Raw genomic sequence first — 17,358 nt, 5'->3', positions numbered from 1 at the left:
GGACATGACTTTGGGATGGGGGAACCAATAACTCCTGCAGTTTCTTCTTCGTGCAGTAGTTGTGTAGATTTATACAGACTGGTTTAGCTTTATCGGTGTATATTCAGCTTTAGGAGTATATATCTGTGTATATTCTGCTTTAGGAGTATATATCTGTGTATATTCAGCTTTAGGAGTATATATATCTGTGTATATTCAGCTTTAGGAGTGTATATCTGTGTATATTCTGCTTTAGGAGTGTATATCTGTGTATATTCTGCTTTAGGAGAATATATCTGTGTATATTCTGCTTTAGGAGTGTATATCTGTGTATATTCTGCTTTAGGAGTATATATCTGTGTATATTCAGCTTTAGGAGTATATATCTGTGTATGTTCTGCTTTAGGAGTATATATCTGTGTATATTCACCTTTAGGAGTATATATCTGTGTATATTCACCTTTAGGAGTATATATCTGTGTATATTCTGCTTTAGGAGTATATATCGGTGTATATTCTGCTTTAGGAATATATATCTGTGTGTATTCTGCTTTAGGAGAATATATCTGTGTATATTCAGCTTTAGGAGTATATAGCTGTGTATATTCAGCTTTAGGAGTATATATCTGTGTATATTCTGCTTCAGGAGTGTATATCTGTGTATATTCTGCTTTAGGAGTATATATCAGTGTATATTCTGCTTTAGGAGTGTATATCTGTGTATATTCAGCTTTAGTATACAGTGCTTAGTGTGTTACTGTAGGGAGGGAGGAGTTAGGAATAGATGTCACTTCCTGTCTCCTCCATCTTCATCCTCTTTCTCATCACAAAACCTGGATGAAGCATTTCCCGCCCGCCCTCACTATGTTACACTTGCTTTTTTCACATTTTCCTGCCTAATATATTATTGTATAATTTCTTTATTGTTGGTATCCTTAAAGTGTACTGGCTCTGTTAGAATTGCAAGCCGGAGCGTGCCGCCCCCCTTTATTTATTGATTGCTGTCTGGCCGGGTGCTGTATGTCAGACCGCTGGGATCTCACAGTATTCGTGAATCCCAATGGTCTAGCACTTCACCTGACTCCTTCTGTCATTATTTTACTTGTAAGTTTAATTGTAAGTTTAATAAAGCTGTGGCCATTTTGACACCCAAAATAAAGTGTTTTGTGCATTTATTCCAAAGTCATTATTTACCGTAGTTTGGGTAGTTTTGGGAAGGAGTGAGGGACATCCCATATCCAAAAGTCATGTCCTATCTGCTGTGGCCTGGACTGTCAGCCCACACATGGGACTGAAAAAATCACGGGTCCATAGAAAAGAATGAGTCAGTGTGTTATCCATGAAATACACGGATAGCACACTGACCCACAGCACAATTGTCTGCAACAGGCCTAAAGCTGGAAGTCGTAGAATATACATGGAAAGGCCTAGTTCTGCAGGTCAATGTTGTCAATATATCCTTCAGCACTTTGTAGACACTGGGGGGATTTATTGAGACTGACATTTCGGAATCAATTCCTCCATGGTTGTTGCATGTGCCTGAATTATTAAGAGTCTCTGATCTTTTCATAATTCAGGCTCCACATGGAAGGTCCTATGTGCTAGAAATGAAATGTACCAGTTTTCTGGTGTCAGTTATAGAAAATTTGTAGGGTTGAGGCCCCCTTGCCCCTTGTGTTTTATATTTACTTTTATTTATTTATACAGTATGTGATCCACCTGGAGGTACGCTTTAATCCCAGGGTCCCAGAACTGCGAGGCAATGGCGACAACCACAGAGTTATTGTGCTTCCCCTTCATGTAATAATATTCGCTAAAGAGGTTGTCTAAAATACAATATATATTATATATAGTGAGAAGGTTACAGGCAGAGTGCTGGAGTCACGGTATATCTCCCTCAGATTCCTGACATATATGTGGTCCAGGGCAGATCTTGAATAAGCTGCAGCCCAGGTATGGGTCTTAGGCTCGCTACTGGGCCATAAAACTGTGCTGCAGAGCCTACACTTCAGGGCAATTTCACGGGGAGAGTGGAGGAGCCGGGTTCTGTCCCAACACCCTGTTATCTGAAGACAGACCAGTGTGGATCATAGCCTCTGTTTTGACCGTGTGGCTGGTAGTAAGCCACACATACAGTTACAATACCTTTGTTTAGTTAGTGCTCAGACGAGCAGGTTTTGCTTTATTTTTGCCTTAAGTTAAGGCTGTATTTTGTTTTGCTTATTTTGTGCCTGAGGTCAAGGTTTATTTATTTTCTTGTTTTTTTTTTTTCTAAATAAACTGATGCTGCATATTTTGTGTCCCTTTCTTGACTGTTTGGGTGCGTACCACTGCTTCTACCAAGCTAACTTCCCCAATATATATATATATATATATATATATACAGCACCACTCTTATCCTGGAGCTTTCTCTTTTACTGCTGTAATACCAGTTGTAACCTACAGACAACAGTGGTGCTATTTCATTGAAATGTAATTTTTTTTTCCAATCCTAGACAGCCATTTTAATACCAGCCCAGACCATAAAATGGCTGCCTCTAGTCTGATAGAACGATAAATTCATGATACATTAGGGCTCCGTTAAACACCGAAAGCTCATTGTACAATTTTCCATTTTGTAGACTAATCCTCTCCATTCATCTTCAAGTGACCGTCAGGTGGATCATCGCTACCAATTACAGAAGAGCTAAATCACCACCTGCAAGGAGATAATAATTGAAGACTTGCCATAAGCTGTGTGATTCCGCCTATCCTCGACATAGTCTGATTTAATTAGTCATATGATAGAGCTGGCAGCTTGTGTAATTAAGAAGTATTAGATACTTTTGTCGCCACTTCTTATCTCAGTGTTATCTCCAGCGTCAAACTCAATCATGACAACGACATTGAGAGCATATTATTCCCTTCACTTCTTTATTTGAGGCTCTTCTTGTAAATCATATAAATTTGGAGGGATATAGTGAGATATTCTGATTATTCCTCGCAATTATACACCTATCAGGCCACGTAACCGTGTGTCAGAATCATTCACATCATCTAATACAGTTCATTTACTGATGAGATGAAACCGTTGTAGCACATGTCTGATGCGCCATGAAGGACGCCGAACGGGGAATACGGAAAACTCACAGTACAATGGGAATATTGTGGAAAATTTTAAATATTACATTACTATTTTTTCAAATTCCCCACCCAATGGAGCAAATTTATTAAGACTGGCATCTCTGGCATATTAATAAACATCGCCACAATCCTAACCTTTTTGGTGTAAGGGTGCATTCACACGGAGTAACGTGCCGCGTGACCTGGCACGTATACGCCGTGTGTGATTTTGAGCGCCGTATACGCTCCCATTGATTTCAATGGGAGCCTGGATCGTTTACGCCGCATTATTTTGCGGCCGTTGTGAGATATTGATGCATTACCCAGCTGCACCCTCCCAGCCACATGTACACCTACACAGATTTGGTACTTGATTCGTATATCCTGATAACTCTTACAAATTGCTTTTATTTCAATCTTATCATCAGATTTGTTCACCTTAAAGGTCTATTTTGGGCTCATGATGTTGTCAGCATGTTGGTTTAACTCGTATCTGGTTCTGGGATCTCTTTCCTGCTATCTACTATGTAAAAATAGTATATCGTACGTCGATCTGTTCACAAATAGGGTTTACTTCATGTTACTGATTTCTTGGTGATTAGAGCTTTTAGCATCTTCCGCTTCTTATAGATTATCTCTCTGCAAACTGATAAATTAGTTTTGACCATCTGCGGCTCCCAGAAGTATACTTTGTTAAAGGGGTTGTTTCCGTGAGATAAAAACTTGTTTTGATGTTATTCTCATAGAAACAAATATACTTTAAGGCTAAGGTCCCACGTTGCGGAAAGAAACACTGCGCTTTACAGTACTGGTAAAGTGAATGCGATATAATGCGTTAAAATAAGAGTTTCGGAAAAAGTAGAGTACTGCTTATACCGCACTATACCGTACATACTGTATACAATGTCTAAGCTATTAAATGGTATACACTTTCCATATGGAATAACAGTGACCATAAATCCCAGCCACTATACTGTTTTAACACATTAGTGGCCCAGTGCAAAGGTTTCAATAGTCCATCCCATCGTCACCACTTAGACATACCAGAGCCGCCCAAATTGTAATGCGCCCCCAGTGGTTCCCACGTAATATAGTGTCTCCATACAATATAATGCCTCTCAGTGATCCATAACAGTCAATTACTCCTGCAGTGGTCCCATAATATAATGGAGGGTGCGCTTCATTTACGGTAAGGAACGCGCTCATAGAAATATCACGCACCCTCCATCGGGCCATGCACCCGCATGGGAAATCTGCAACACTTCATAACCGCCAAAGATTTCCTGGGTCATTTATGTCAGATTTCAAGCGTACATGATGATAAATCTGATAGCCCCGCCCCCGGTACAACCTGGCCACGCCAATTTTCGGGAAAGTGGTGAATGCAGCGCAGAATTAACAATTGAGCAAAAAAATTGAGACTTTTTCTGCGTTGTATAATGCCCAATAAATCTGCCCCATTATCTCCGACCTGTGTCTTTCCAGCTGTTTGGGAACTACAACTCCCAGCATGCCTTGACAATGACAGACCATAATAGAATGTTTTATCACCATGACAACCATAGGGATACATGTGAGGAGTTTTCAGATTCCATGATGTTCTTATCAACCATCTTGTTTCTTTCTTTCCAGACCTTGCATACATGATTGTGCCTCTGTTAATCGTTTGCGCCAAAATCTGTTTTTGGTAAGTTTCTGGCTTCTTTTCATGAAATATCCCCAGTAGAACAGTTATGTAGTATCTTGCAGTGGAGGATTATATCATGTTAGACTTACAGGGGGCGATGTGACTTCTGGGTAATAATCTGCTTGTGCTATGACATCTGATCCATATTATGTGTGTGATATCTAGCGCCCCCTGTATTGTGCCCTCTATAGTAACACATGAGGTGAGGAAGGGCTTCTAGGTTCTCCCCATAACCAGGAGGGGACGTTCCATATATTGCTGGATCTCATTATTTTTTCTTGTTATTCCAGCTGCTGCAAACGTAAAAAACAACCAAAAGAACAGAAAGAGGAGAAGGACTTATAAGAAGTGATTGTTGAGAAGCCGGGTAAGAATATAACCCTGACACCGGGTGTATATGGCACCCCAACTATGACATGTCACTTATAGCACTGCTGCCAATGGGCCCAGGTATGGCCTGTAGTTATACGCCTGGTGCACATAGGATATGTAGTATAGCCCCAGAAATTGGAAGTTTCCCTCTCAGTATAGAAGCGGTGTAGTTTAGGAGAACAGAGATCCTCCCCTGTACTACAGGTGTAGCAGGGCTTGTTAGTAATATCACTAGGAGTACTAAGAATCCAGAAGATTTACTTGCAGTCCTATGTAAGATCAGTAATAATACTTTATAGCGCCATGAGGAGATGTTCTGCATTACCCAGTCAGCTCTGTTACATCTATAAGCCCATCCATTGGCCAGTACTAATAATAGACACTTATTGATACCAAAGAGCAGAGTATAAAGAAGACAAATAAACATAAAGACAAGCCCAGGGTCCTTTATAATGGACACACATGTCTCTCCTCTTCTGATGGTTTCTATTTTATGTTGTAGCTGCTCCAGTGGAGAACATAAGCCCGGCAGATGTAAAGACCAGTGCGATTCCCAAACCTGGTAAGAATCACTAATAACCCTGAGAAGGTTGTGTGTGACCCCAATCTATAGCAGACGGTCCCTGTCATATATGACCTGTAAGGCTCCTCCTGACAATAGTCAATATGAAGAGCAGAAACTGAACCCACCTCAAATGTCCAAAATAATCCAAAAACATCAAGTGATCTGCTGTGAAGGACACTGAATGTCTGAAACTATTCTCATTATGGATTCTCTATTTGTAGACAACGACGAGGACGCCAACGAATGGTTGTATCTTATAAGGCCAGGACAACCCCCACAAAGGAACCAAAGAGCACAGATCCAACAGGTCCAAAAACCAATGCCAGCCAAAAAAAGCAGAAAGAAGAAACGTGCTCTTTGTAGAAATCTTTGGGAGACCTGTAGTATAAGCTGTTGTGGTGGAAGAAAGACCATTAAGAATAGAGCAAAGAAACAACTGAAATAAATGTGATTGTTTCTTGCCAGTTGATGGGATGTTTGTAATTATTTCTCTCTTGCTTATTTCCTGATGGATGTCTTCATACTGCCTTCCTTATTGATAAAACCTTAAAGGGATCCTATCAGTCAAACGCATTTTTTTTATGACTAACACGTCGGTATAGCCTTAAGAAAGGCTATTCTTCTTCTACCCTTCATTGTCTTCTCCGCGCCGCCGTTCCGTAGGAATCCCGGTTCTTGTCCGTATGCAAATGAGAGAACTCTCTCCAGCACCATCTACATCTTCGTCAGCAATGGCCTCTTCATCTTCTTCTGGAGCGCGGTGGGTCAAAATTCAACGCATGCACAAGTCGGCTCTGCCTGCGGGCCACGGGCAGAGCCGACTTCACATGCGGGTGGCCATTTTTTTGTGGCCGCTTACGCAAGCAGGCGCAGTATGCTCTGTACTCCATAGAACTACAGGAGCGTACTGCACCTGCTCATGTAAGCGGCCACAGAAAAATAGCCGCCCGCATGTGAAGTCGGCTTTAGAGCCAGGAGAGGTAAGTAACAGTGTTTTTTTATTTTCCTTCACCTCCAGCAGGTTACATGCCTATCAAAAAAAAATTAAAAATCTGCAACGGTAGCAGCTGCATCCAAGCCACTTAATGTGCCTGTTCCTTCAGCAGCGGCTACCGCTGCTACCCTGGTAGTTATAATATAATAATAATAATAATAAATTTTATTTCTATAGCGCCAACATATTCTGCAGTGCTGTACAATTTGTAGGGTTCAAATACAGACAGATATATTACAAAGAACGTCATTTCACACAATGGGACTGAGGGCCCTGCTCGCAAGAGCTTACAATCTATGAGGTAGAGGGGGTGACACAAGAGGTAGCAGGGGCGGCATTGCTTATATAGAGGTCAGAGAATTCTGCAATAGAGGTGACTGTCATTACACAAACAAAACTTTATGAACCATCACTAGTGGTGTCCTGTAACATGTGGATAAAGCTTAGACAGATAAAGTTAACCTGAAAAGACATCATATCATGTGGGGTAATGTGGGAGCGGGGACAGAGGAGGGTTAAGGGTTTACGTTAGAAATTGTGATAGGCCTGTCTGAAAAGATGTGTCTTTAGTTTGCATTTGAAACTGTAGAAATTGGGAGTTAATCTGATTGTCCGGGGTAGAGCATTCCAGAGAAGTGGTGCAGCTCGGGAGAAGTCTTGTATACGAGCGTGGGAGGTTCTGATAATAGAGGATGTAAGTGTTAGGTCATTGCATGAGTGGAGAGCATGGGTTGGGCGGTAGACAGAGATGAGGGAGGAAATGTAGGGAGGTGCGGCATTATGGAGAGCCTTGTGGATGAGAGTGATAACTTTATATTTTATTATAACCCTGTTCATACATAGTGACTCTGCCCTTATGTACAGTCTGCTAGCCCCCTTCCCCAGTAATAACATACCGTCCAGTCCCCTAGTGCTTAAAAAATGAAATAAATAAAAACGTCCTCCCCTCCATACATACCTACCAACAGCGGTCCAGCAGCGTGAAATAGAGACACTTCCTCTCTTTGGTGAGACATCATTAAAAAGGACCTTTCATGGTTCGGGGCACAGGCATTCCTATATACTGCTGGAAAGCCGACAGTGTGCTGAATTCAGCGCAATGTCGGCATTCCCGATCTGTGCCCCGGGTAAAGAGCTATCGGTCCCGGTACCGTAGCTCTTTACAGTCAGAAGGGCGTTCCTGACAGCCTGTCAGGAATGTCCTTCTCCACAGCAGCGCCTATCGCTCTGTACTGTGTGACCAGTGAGGAACGCCCCCTCCCTCTGCTCACAGTGCTCGTCCATAGACGAATATTATCAGGAGGGGAGGGGGGCGTTCCTCCCCGCTCACACTGTATAGCACTATAGGCGCTGCTGTGGAGAAGGACGTACCTGAGTGACTGTCAGGAACACCCTTCTGACTGTAAAGAGCTACAGTACCGGCACCGAAAGCTCTTTACCCAGAGCACAGATCGGGAAAGCCGACAGTGCGCTGAATTCAGCGCACTGTCAGCTTTCCAGCAGTATATAGAACTGCCTGTGCCCCAAACCATGAAAGGTCCTCTTTAAGGGGTGCCAGCACACTTCTCCTTTGGCCTGCTCTTTGCTATCTTAGAAGTTACGATGCCCAGGAGGCCGCAGCTGACTTCCCCAGGGGCTGCATCCACAATTGGTTTGAGACCCCTGGGCCAGAGCCTATAAATCCAGACTCTCAGCACATCATATTTATGGCAAAGAATCCCTTGGTCTTCATGCTAGATTATTTTGCTTTGTCTGCACACCTTCCCCCTGCCTTCCCGCTGCTGCACCAATTACGCTCAGCTACATTGATTTGATCCATAAGACACTTTCCATGACAATTATTAAGCAGGGCAGATATAGGGAAGCAGATCGGGCCGGCGACTGTGTCTCAGCTAATTGGGAGCCGCTGGATGGTATGCTGTAATCTAAACATTGTAGGTCTTCCATGTTCCCCCCAGCCATAGTAAATTAACACCTCCTGACAGCAGAGACATATATCATGTCAGCGGCCCTGAAAGACTTAACAGTGAAAAATCATTTGTGCGCTTCGAGATGAACAACATTGCAAGAGCCAGGTGCACACCATGAAAGTGGCAATTAAGGAATTAGGCTGATGGAGGGCTTCTTAACCCAAAAAGTCATGCTTTTCCCTGGGTTTCACTGTGGCTTTTAAAAACCAATAAATGTCATTCTTTGAACATATTTCTTTTTAATTGCTCCTTTCAAGGTGGGCAGTGGGCTCTGCACGAGCCCAGCGAAAAGCTGCCGTATAACCAAATTCATCTCCGCTATGAATTATTTATTTTTTCGAGAAAAGCGCTTTTTACTGGAAGTATATTTCTTTCTTTTTTTTTGTATCTGAAACCATTTTAAACATTTTTCCCAGAAAAACACGAAACCGCAGTCAGTTCTCGAGTGAAAATCATCAAACTCATTAGTGACATCATCGCTTAAAACTTGCAGCATGCGGTATGAACGTTTTCTTCGATTTTTAGAAATAATAATATTTAAAGGCGTTGTCTGAAATCCAGGCATATTCATAGGTATCAGATCAGTAGGGTCCGACTCCCCGATCGGCCATATACAAGGTATATGCCTGGCAGAGTGAATTCAAAACCGGAAGATGCCGCGGGAAAGCTGCACGGAGAAGACTTCTATAGGTAGGAGAAGAACCAGCATTGATTGGCCAACTGTATAGCATTCGGCCAATCAATGCTGGTTCTGTATCAAACTTTTCCATTTGAATAGCGAGTGGTACTCGATCGAGTACGAGTATTTCGAATACCGTAGTATTTGATCGAATACCTATTTGATCGAATACTACTCACTCATCTCTAATTATTACCGTTCAGTTTTCTAGTAACTAGTTGGTATCCTCAACAATAGAAACAATAAGGGATAGTAATGTATGAAATAAACATGGTGACAGAAGTCAGTTTTATGGTGGAGATAGAGGCATGACTGAAGGCTCTTGGGCTCCAGTGCAATTTTTTTTTTCAGAGATCATGCCATCTTTTACCCATGTGCCAAAAAAGTAGGGACATCCAATACTAAAAAAGTAAACAAGAATGGGTCTATCGAAAGCCCTCTCTGAAAAGAGAAGGACCCTTAAACCTCTGAGCCAAAGGCACCAAAGTGGATCTGGGCACAAATAGTCTCCCTTCTCTTGCATCTGGCCTCCCAGTGTTCTACCAGAAGCCAACAACTTAGCCACCTCCGCAGAAGTAGAGTTGGGCCAAGTAGCAGGGAAAGAGGGAACCTAATGGCCACACAACTCCTCCTCTTAGACTTCAGGAGAGTCCCAAAAGGTCATCCGATGCCCTACCATCTAGAGACAAACCTGACAAACAGTGGACATAAAAAAAAATAATTTTTTTTTAAAGATTGCTGTGATACTGATCGGTCTATTTGCTGGATCTATAAAAATTCCCGATGCAAGGCAAGAACTGAGCATACAGGGTGAATGCTCCCAAGTCTTACAAGAGAAGTGCAGTGCAGTGTTCCAGACTCAGTGGGTTCCCATCTCCAGTGAGTTCGGGCACGCCAAGAGTCACCATGCCCTGGGGTATTTCAGCACCACCAGCCTTCAGGGTCACGAGCCTAATGCCTTTGATCCAGTGGCCCAATCCTACCACCATATGGTTCTTTGCCCTCCATCACCAGAGTTCTGTTTCTACCCTACAGTAGGTCATGGAGGTATTTATCAAGTGGTGATAAGAAGAGATACTACACTCGATCTTAGCCAAATGGCCAAGAAGTAAAATATCTTACCATGTGCCATTTAGAATAATGGAATTTTTTATGGTCCAGAGCCTGGTAGCGACTGCTACCACTGCACCGCTTATAGCTATATCTCTGGGTTGGCTATACAGGTATTTGGCCTACAAGTATCTAAAGCCACCAACACATAACACCAAATTTACAGGAACATATGAAACATTAGTGGCATAAGTCTGTTTATCTGCAGAGGAGATGAACTTGGATTCTGCTGGAGGCCATTGTTTCCAATGGTCTCCAAGTATTTTCCCTTCACAATGGTATGTTTTACTGTGGGTCCATGTGCCTTTGTCCCTCACAATATCACCATGCTGTGTAGGGTTCATGTGTAGCCCATTCAAGATAAGGACAACACTCGGAACAAAAATATGGCCGTGTAAAGAAGTCCTAAGAGAAAAGTCACCCAAATTCATGGATTTTGGTGGGACTAGACTGTAACTTTTGAGTAGGATCTCCCGACTCTCCCATATGTATGATATTAGGTGAAAGAAGGATCTGGCATATTGTGTTTTTAAAGCCTTTCATTACTCTGCCACATGTCCAAACCGAGTCTACACAACCATTGAAGATATAAGGACCCATTAATTTGTATGGCCATCTCCAGGATGCCAAAAGGAAGCTGAGGCTATTCCATAGTATGTATTATTCAGTGAGGTGTTCTCTAGTTCTCTGTCCACAATGTTGTAGATTATTATATAGCTTGCAGGTGGTATTGTTATCTATGCCATGTACATACAATGTAACCCCACCAGTCTCTAATCTCAGCCTAAGCTACAAAGTTAATTTGAGGGGGAAATCTGGGCTGTGGTCTTCAAAGAGATTTCATGATGGATTTAAGATTTTATCAGTTGTGGAAGATTTGCGTTTTTTTTTTTGGCTTTTTGCTCACATCTGCTTCACATAATCATTCACATTGACTAAGGACACGCACTCGAGGAAATGGTCAAAAATGAGGCTTAAGTCCCATGTGTTTTTATAAAGAGTTACAAATGATGAAAGACAATGTTCCCAGGCTGCAGCAGTATGAGCGCACGCATGAAAGGGATTACAGAAGTATCTGGCCGACAATGTCAAAATAGTAACAACCTTAAGATGCCGCGAGACAGCAGATATTTTTGGGCTTCTAATGCTAATTTTGGCAAGATATTTAGCAATTGAACCTGAAGCTGACCATACACATTAGATGAATGTCTTCCACAAAGCATGGAACTGCAAGCTCCTAGGCCTAGGTCTGTAACGGGGCTCCACTAACCATGTGCAAAGTACAATATGGGTGTCTTATTGTGCTGTAATGAGACTGTTGGGCCTCCCATTCTCCAGATGACTGCTACATCTGCACCCCCTTTAGCTACGACCCTAGGGGCATCAGTAAGGGAGGGCATTATACCATGTGGGGTGGGTAGGAAAAGGGAGTGTTATACCATGTAGGGACCAATATAGGGGACATTATACCACATGGAGCCCATTGAAGGGGCATTATACTGTGTGAGCACTGGTAAAGGAGGCATTATAACATGTGGGGGCTGGACTTTCCTGATTAAATTCCTGGCAGCACAAACTGAACTTCAATATCTTTCTTTGCATCTGACTTTTAGCCACATGCGGACAGGGACTATTGCAAAGTTCGTTCTCTACAGCATTGAGTCACTGCTATTAATAAGTAATGGAGTTATTTTATGTGTATGGACAGTATGACTGCATTTCCCTATTACAATCTAGCAAATGACCATTGTATAATTCTCAATGCATGCTATCAATACATCGCTAAGGATCTTTACATGCAAATCTATCTATCTATCTACATACCTCCCAACTGTCCCGATTTCCGCGGGACATTCACGATTTGGGTGACATGTCCCACGGTCCCGTTTGGTGGGAGGTATGTCCCAATTTCAACTCAGATCTGCGAGGACGCAGATCTGAGTTGAACACATATGCGGCTGAAGCAAGGAGCTGACACAGGTCAGCTCCTCGCTTCGCCGCTGCGCGCCTCTCTCGCTGACACATATGCGGCTGAAGTGAGGAGCTGACCTGTGTCAGCACCTCGCTTCGCCACTGCCACCGGCTCCTGGCTTGTAGACGCGATGTGGCTGCGCGCCTCTCTCGCTGACACATATGCGGCTGAAGCGAGGAGCTGAACTGTGTCAGCTCCTCGCTTCGCCGCTGCCACCGGCTCCTGGCTTGTAGACGCGATGTGATACATCGCGTCTACAAGCCAGTAGCCGGCAGCAGCGGCGAAGCGAGGACCTGACACAGGTCAGCTCCTCGCTTCAGCCGCATATGTGTCAGCGAGAAAGGCGCGCAGAGAGCGGCGAGGGAGCGGAGGAGAAGGTAAGTTTAATGTGGAGGTGGAACGTGAATCTGGGGGAGAGGATGGCATGACACTGGGGGCAGAGATGGAGAGGACGGCATGACACTGGGGGCAGAGATGGAGAGGACGGCATGACACTGGGGGCAGAGATGGAGAGGACGGCATGACACTGGGGGCAGAGATGGAGAGGACGGCATGACGCTGGGGGCAGAGATGGAGAGGACGGCATGACACTGGGGGCAGAGATGGAGAGGACGGCATGACACTGGGGGCAGAGATGGAGAGGACGGCATGACACTGGGGGCAGAGATGTGGGGACATGAATCTGGGGGCAGAGATGGGGGGACATGAATCTGGGGGCAAAGATGGAGGGACATGAATCTGGGGGCAGAGATGGAGGGGACATGAATCTGAGGGCAGAGATGGGGGACATGAATCTGGGGGCAGAGATGGGGGACATGAATCTGGGGGCAGAGATGGAGGGGGGACATGAATCTGGGGGCAGAGATGGAAGGGGGACATGAAACTGGGGGCAGATGAAGGGTGTATATGAAACTGGGGGAGAGATAGAGGGGGGACATATAATAATTTACGGGTGACTGTAGGAGGATTATACTGTGTACGGGCACATGAAAAATTAACGAGTGGGCGGAGTCAACACAGAAGTGGGTGGGGCTAAATTTGCCGCGGCGCGCTACGCTACGCACATTTTGTCCCTCTTTCAGTTCTTCAAAAGTTGGGAGGTATGTATCTAACTATCTATCTATCTATCTATCTATCTATCTCATATCTATCTATCTATCTATCTATCTATCTATCTATCTATCTATCTATCATCTTTTTACAGTATCTATCCATCTATCTATCTATCTATCTATCATCTTTTTACAGTATCTATCATCTATCTATCTATCTATCTATCTATCTATGATCTATCTATCTATGATCTATCTATCTATCTATCTATCTATCTATCTATCTATCTATCTATCTATCTATGATCTATCTATCTATCTATCTATCTATCTATCTATCTATCTAGAATACCCCAGTTGTGCCTATTTATTCCATCATTAGAAGGACCGAGACACTGCTATGGAGGAGACACAGCGGTACACAGAGACTTATATTTCAGGCAATGCTCCTTGGGAAGTATGTATATGAGCTCACACCAGCCATACCGCTTAGGCTAGGGCTAAATGACACCTTTGGCTGTAAATCTCATTGCACATACAAACATATTGCCGTATAGCCTTGTAACTTCTTCACTAATGTAAATGAATAGTCACATTGCGGACCTGAGTCTACTTGTAGTGGCACAAAAAAAATCCAGCAGCGCATGATCTTTTTGCAACTAGAAGTCGTAGTCATAGCCAGGGGTGAACCTGCCCTTTTCGCCGCCCGAGGCGAATGACAGAAAGCCGCCCCTCCCCCCGGAGGAGGGGGCGTGGCGGAGCAAAGGGGCGGGGCTTAGTGGCATTTGCAGGCAGAGAGCAGGCATGGAGAGGACCTGCTCTCTGCCTGAGCGTGAGGGGAGGCCGCTGGAGCAGCACTGCTGCAGCAGCCTCCCCAATCCACCGCTCGGTGCTAAGCCAGTCCAGGACAGCTTGTTCTGGACTGGCTTAGGTAAGCAAAAATGCCGCCCTCCCTGGGGCCCTGGCATAGCGCCGCCTGAAGCGGTCGCTTCAGGTCGCCTCATGGGAGGTGCGGCGCTGTTCGTAGCACCCTTGGGGTTGCAATGTGGCTCCATGCACTTACATTATTGAAGAAATTGCAGGGCGACATGACAATCTTTGTTTGTTCAACTGGAGTCGCTATAGGCTTTTGCGGAACTCTGATACTGATGACCTGCCCTTAGGTTAGTTCATCAATATCAGATCAGCATTGGTCCAACATTCCTGCTCATTAGCAGTTGGAAGTGGCAGTCGGACAAGGTCTGCTTCACTGGGCTACTTTAACCATAGGTCACACAGTGCACTTGCATGGTAGTGGGGGGCCCTTGGGACAGCGAGACAGTCCAGCAATAAGAGTGCTGTTCCGCTTTTCCTGATAGTTGTTCCCTGGAGCCTCCAGGATTAGAGAAAGAAGTGAACAACAGGGGAGCGGGATGTGTCACTGTTATTTTTTTCTTTGTTTGGTGTGTATAGTGAGGGCATCTGAAGGGCATCATAAAACTATGAGGGAAACTGGAGGGGGACATGAAACTATGAGGCAACCCGGAGGGGGACAGAAAACTATGAGGGTAACATGGAGGGCGACATGAAACTATGAGGGTAACATGGAGGGGGACATGAAACTATGAGGCAACCCGGAGGGGGACATGAAACTATGAGGCAACCTGGAGGGCAACATGAAACTATGAGGGTAACATGGAGGGCGACATGAAACTATGAGGGTAACCTGGAGGGCGACATGAAACTATGAGGCAACCTGGAGGGGGACATGAAACTATGAGGGTAACATGGAGGGCGACATGAAACTATGAGGCAACCTGGAGGGGGACATGAAACTATGAGGGTAACCTGGAGGGGGACTTGAAACATTGGGGTAAACTTATAATGGGACATAAAACATTGGTGTCAACCAGGAGAGAGACATGAAACTCTGAGGGCAACCTGGAAGGAGACATAAAACAGTGGGAAAACCAGCAGGGTAACATGAAATTGTGGGGGCAATCTGGAAGGGGACATGAAACTGTGGGGGTGACCAGCTGGGGTATATAAAACACTGGTGGAAACCTGTAGTGAGAAATAATACAGTGGGGGCAGCTGGAAGGGGCCAAATCCCTAGATAACCGCACATGTAGAAGTATTGTTATGAGGAGGACCGGTGCCTACACAGCGCCGTGCGGAGGCTAACAGCCCTCTCCCCACTGCGCTCCCAAGTCCCCACTTCCAGGTCTCGGAAGGCAGGTTGGAATCTTCACAGCACTGTGCGGGGGTTGCTGGTCTCCTCTTGAGCCGGACAGGGGACTTCTGGTTTTGGCCTAGAGTCTATTTAAGGAGGGCTCTGGTTCCAGATTGCCACTGGCTATTCAGTTGTATCCAGTGTCCTGGTAGTAAGCGTATCCCTGTTATCTCATTACTGGTGTTTATGACCTCCTTGCCTTGACCTTTGACCTTGCCTTTGCCTCCTGACTTTGTACTGTGCCTGCTCCTGTTTATGACTCCGGCTTCCCTCTAGATCTCCTCTTCCTGATGACCATTTTTGTACTTCACTACCACTCCTGTTACCGACTCGGCCTGCCTGAAGTTCCATTTGGTTTTCCCACTACTGCGTTGCCCTCTTGTTTACAAACCGACAACTACACTTTACTCTCTGCTGCTACCTGCTGACCACCTGCCTCAGACTTGGCGATTCTTGGACCTACACCGCTATCCGAAACATCTACTGGTAAGAGAGCTCAGTGTCTGGTTTACCGTGATTTGTGGTGCGCTGTGTATTTGGCGTTTCCTGACCCGGACTGTTCCGTCCAGCAGTGCAGCCAAGTCCATCCCCACCATCTGGGGCTGTGGTGAACACCATTGTGGGGTTGGAGTCAATGCGGCCTGGGGGGTGCTAAACACACGGCGCCATGTTTAACCATTTATAACGGTCTATCTAGTACTGGTTCTCACTTTGGCATCTGCTATCCTAACAAGTATATTTCACTGAAATTTGCCTACAGAATTGTGTTGATCTACTGCCTAAAATTAGGAAAATGTGACAAATTAAGGAGCGTCGAATTGCATAAAGTGTATACTAACCTATAATCCTGTATAGTCAGATCACTAGGACATGGCAGGACTCAGATCTCATATGTAAAATAGATCACAACAACGGTAAATACAACTGACCTTGCAAAATAACCTGTATGAGATATGTGTGTATTTATATACTGCACAGAGTACACACCGAGTGCGGAGACTTTACACTACTAAATATTTGCTTTTCTGGTGCAATGTCTGCAGCACTTACACAGTGTCTTATGGGAATTACCATTAGTTATGTCTGTTATTGATTTTTCTTCCCCGGTCCTGCCCTGATGTCCCCTTCCGTAGTTTTCCCTCTGTCTATGCCCAGATGTGGCTTTTATCATAATTCATACACTGTAAGGAATACTCTCTATTGACGTGTTTCTCATTTTTTAGGTTTAGTGTAGTGGCGCTCCATATATTTGCTATTTGTGTACGTCACTGCTTATTGTGATTGTTCATATACTTATATTGACTTAGTACTAGGGCGAAGTTCACATCTCCATTGAAGACTCTGCCGCAGAAATCGCCAAAGATTGAAAAGGCTAACATGAAGCACTTTATTATACTCATTATAGTCTATGGTATTTGCCGCTGTCTATGGGTAACCGTTGTTTTAGTGGTCCGGTCCCCAGTTGTTTGAGTCCCGCGGTTGGAGATGGATCTGAACGTTGGAGAGCTGGGCGCAGAAGTGATCCTAGCCTTACATGCTAAAATAATTCCATCAAACATTTGTGCCCTATATATATAGCATATCACTTTATTTGTCATGATACAGCTACAACTTACACACCCGATATGACTTTATATTTGCTTTATATCATAGTCATGGCCATA

The 17,358-nt window shown here is 44.3% G+C and overlaps 1 pseudogene; it reads right to left on the bottom strand.

Annotated features, from left to right (window-relative positions):
- Positions 1-10,335: 10,335 nt before the first annotated feature.
- LOC142198748 (U2 spliceosomal RNA) lies at positions 10,336-10,461 on the bottom strand (annotated as a pseudogene).
- Positions 10,462-17,358: the final 6,897 nt, after the last annotated feature.

Source organism: Leptodactylus fuscus, chromosome 3 (genome assembly GCF_031893055.1).
Source record: "Leptodactylus fuscus isolate aLepFus1 chromosome 3, aLepFus1.hap2, whole genome shotgun sequence".
Classification (NCBI taxonomy): Eukaryota; Metazoa; Chordata; class Amphibia; order Anura; family Leptodactylidae; genus Leptodactylus; species Leptodactylus fuscus.
Note: the sequence above shows the minus strand (reverse complement) of the source record. Positions and strands in the feature narration are given on the sequence as shown.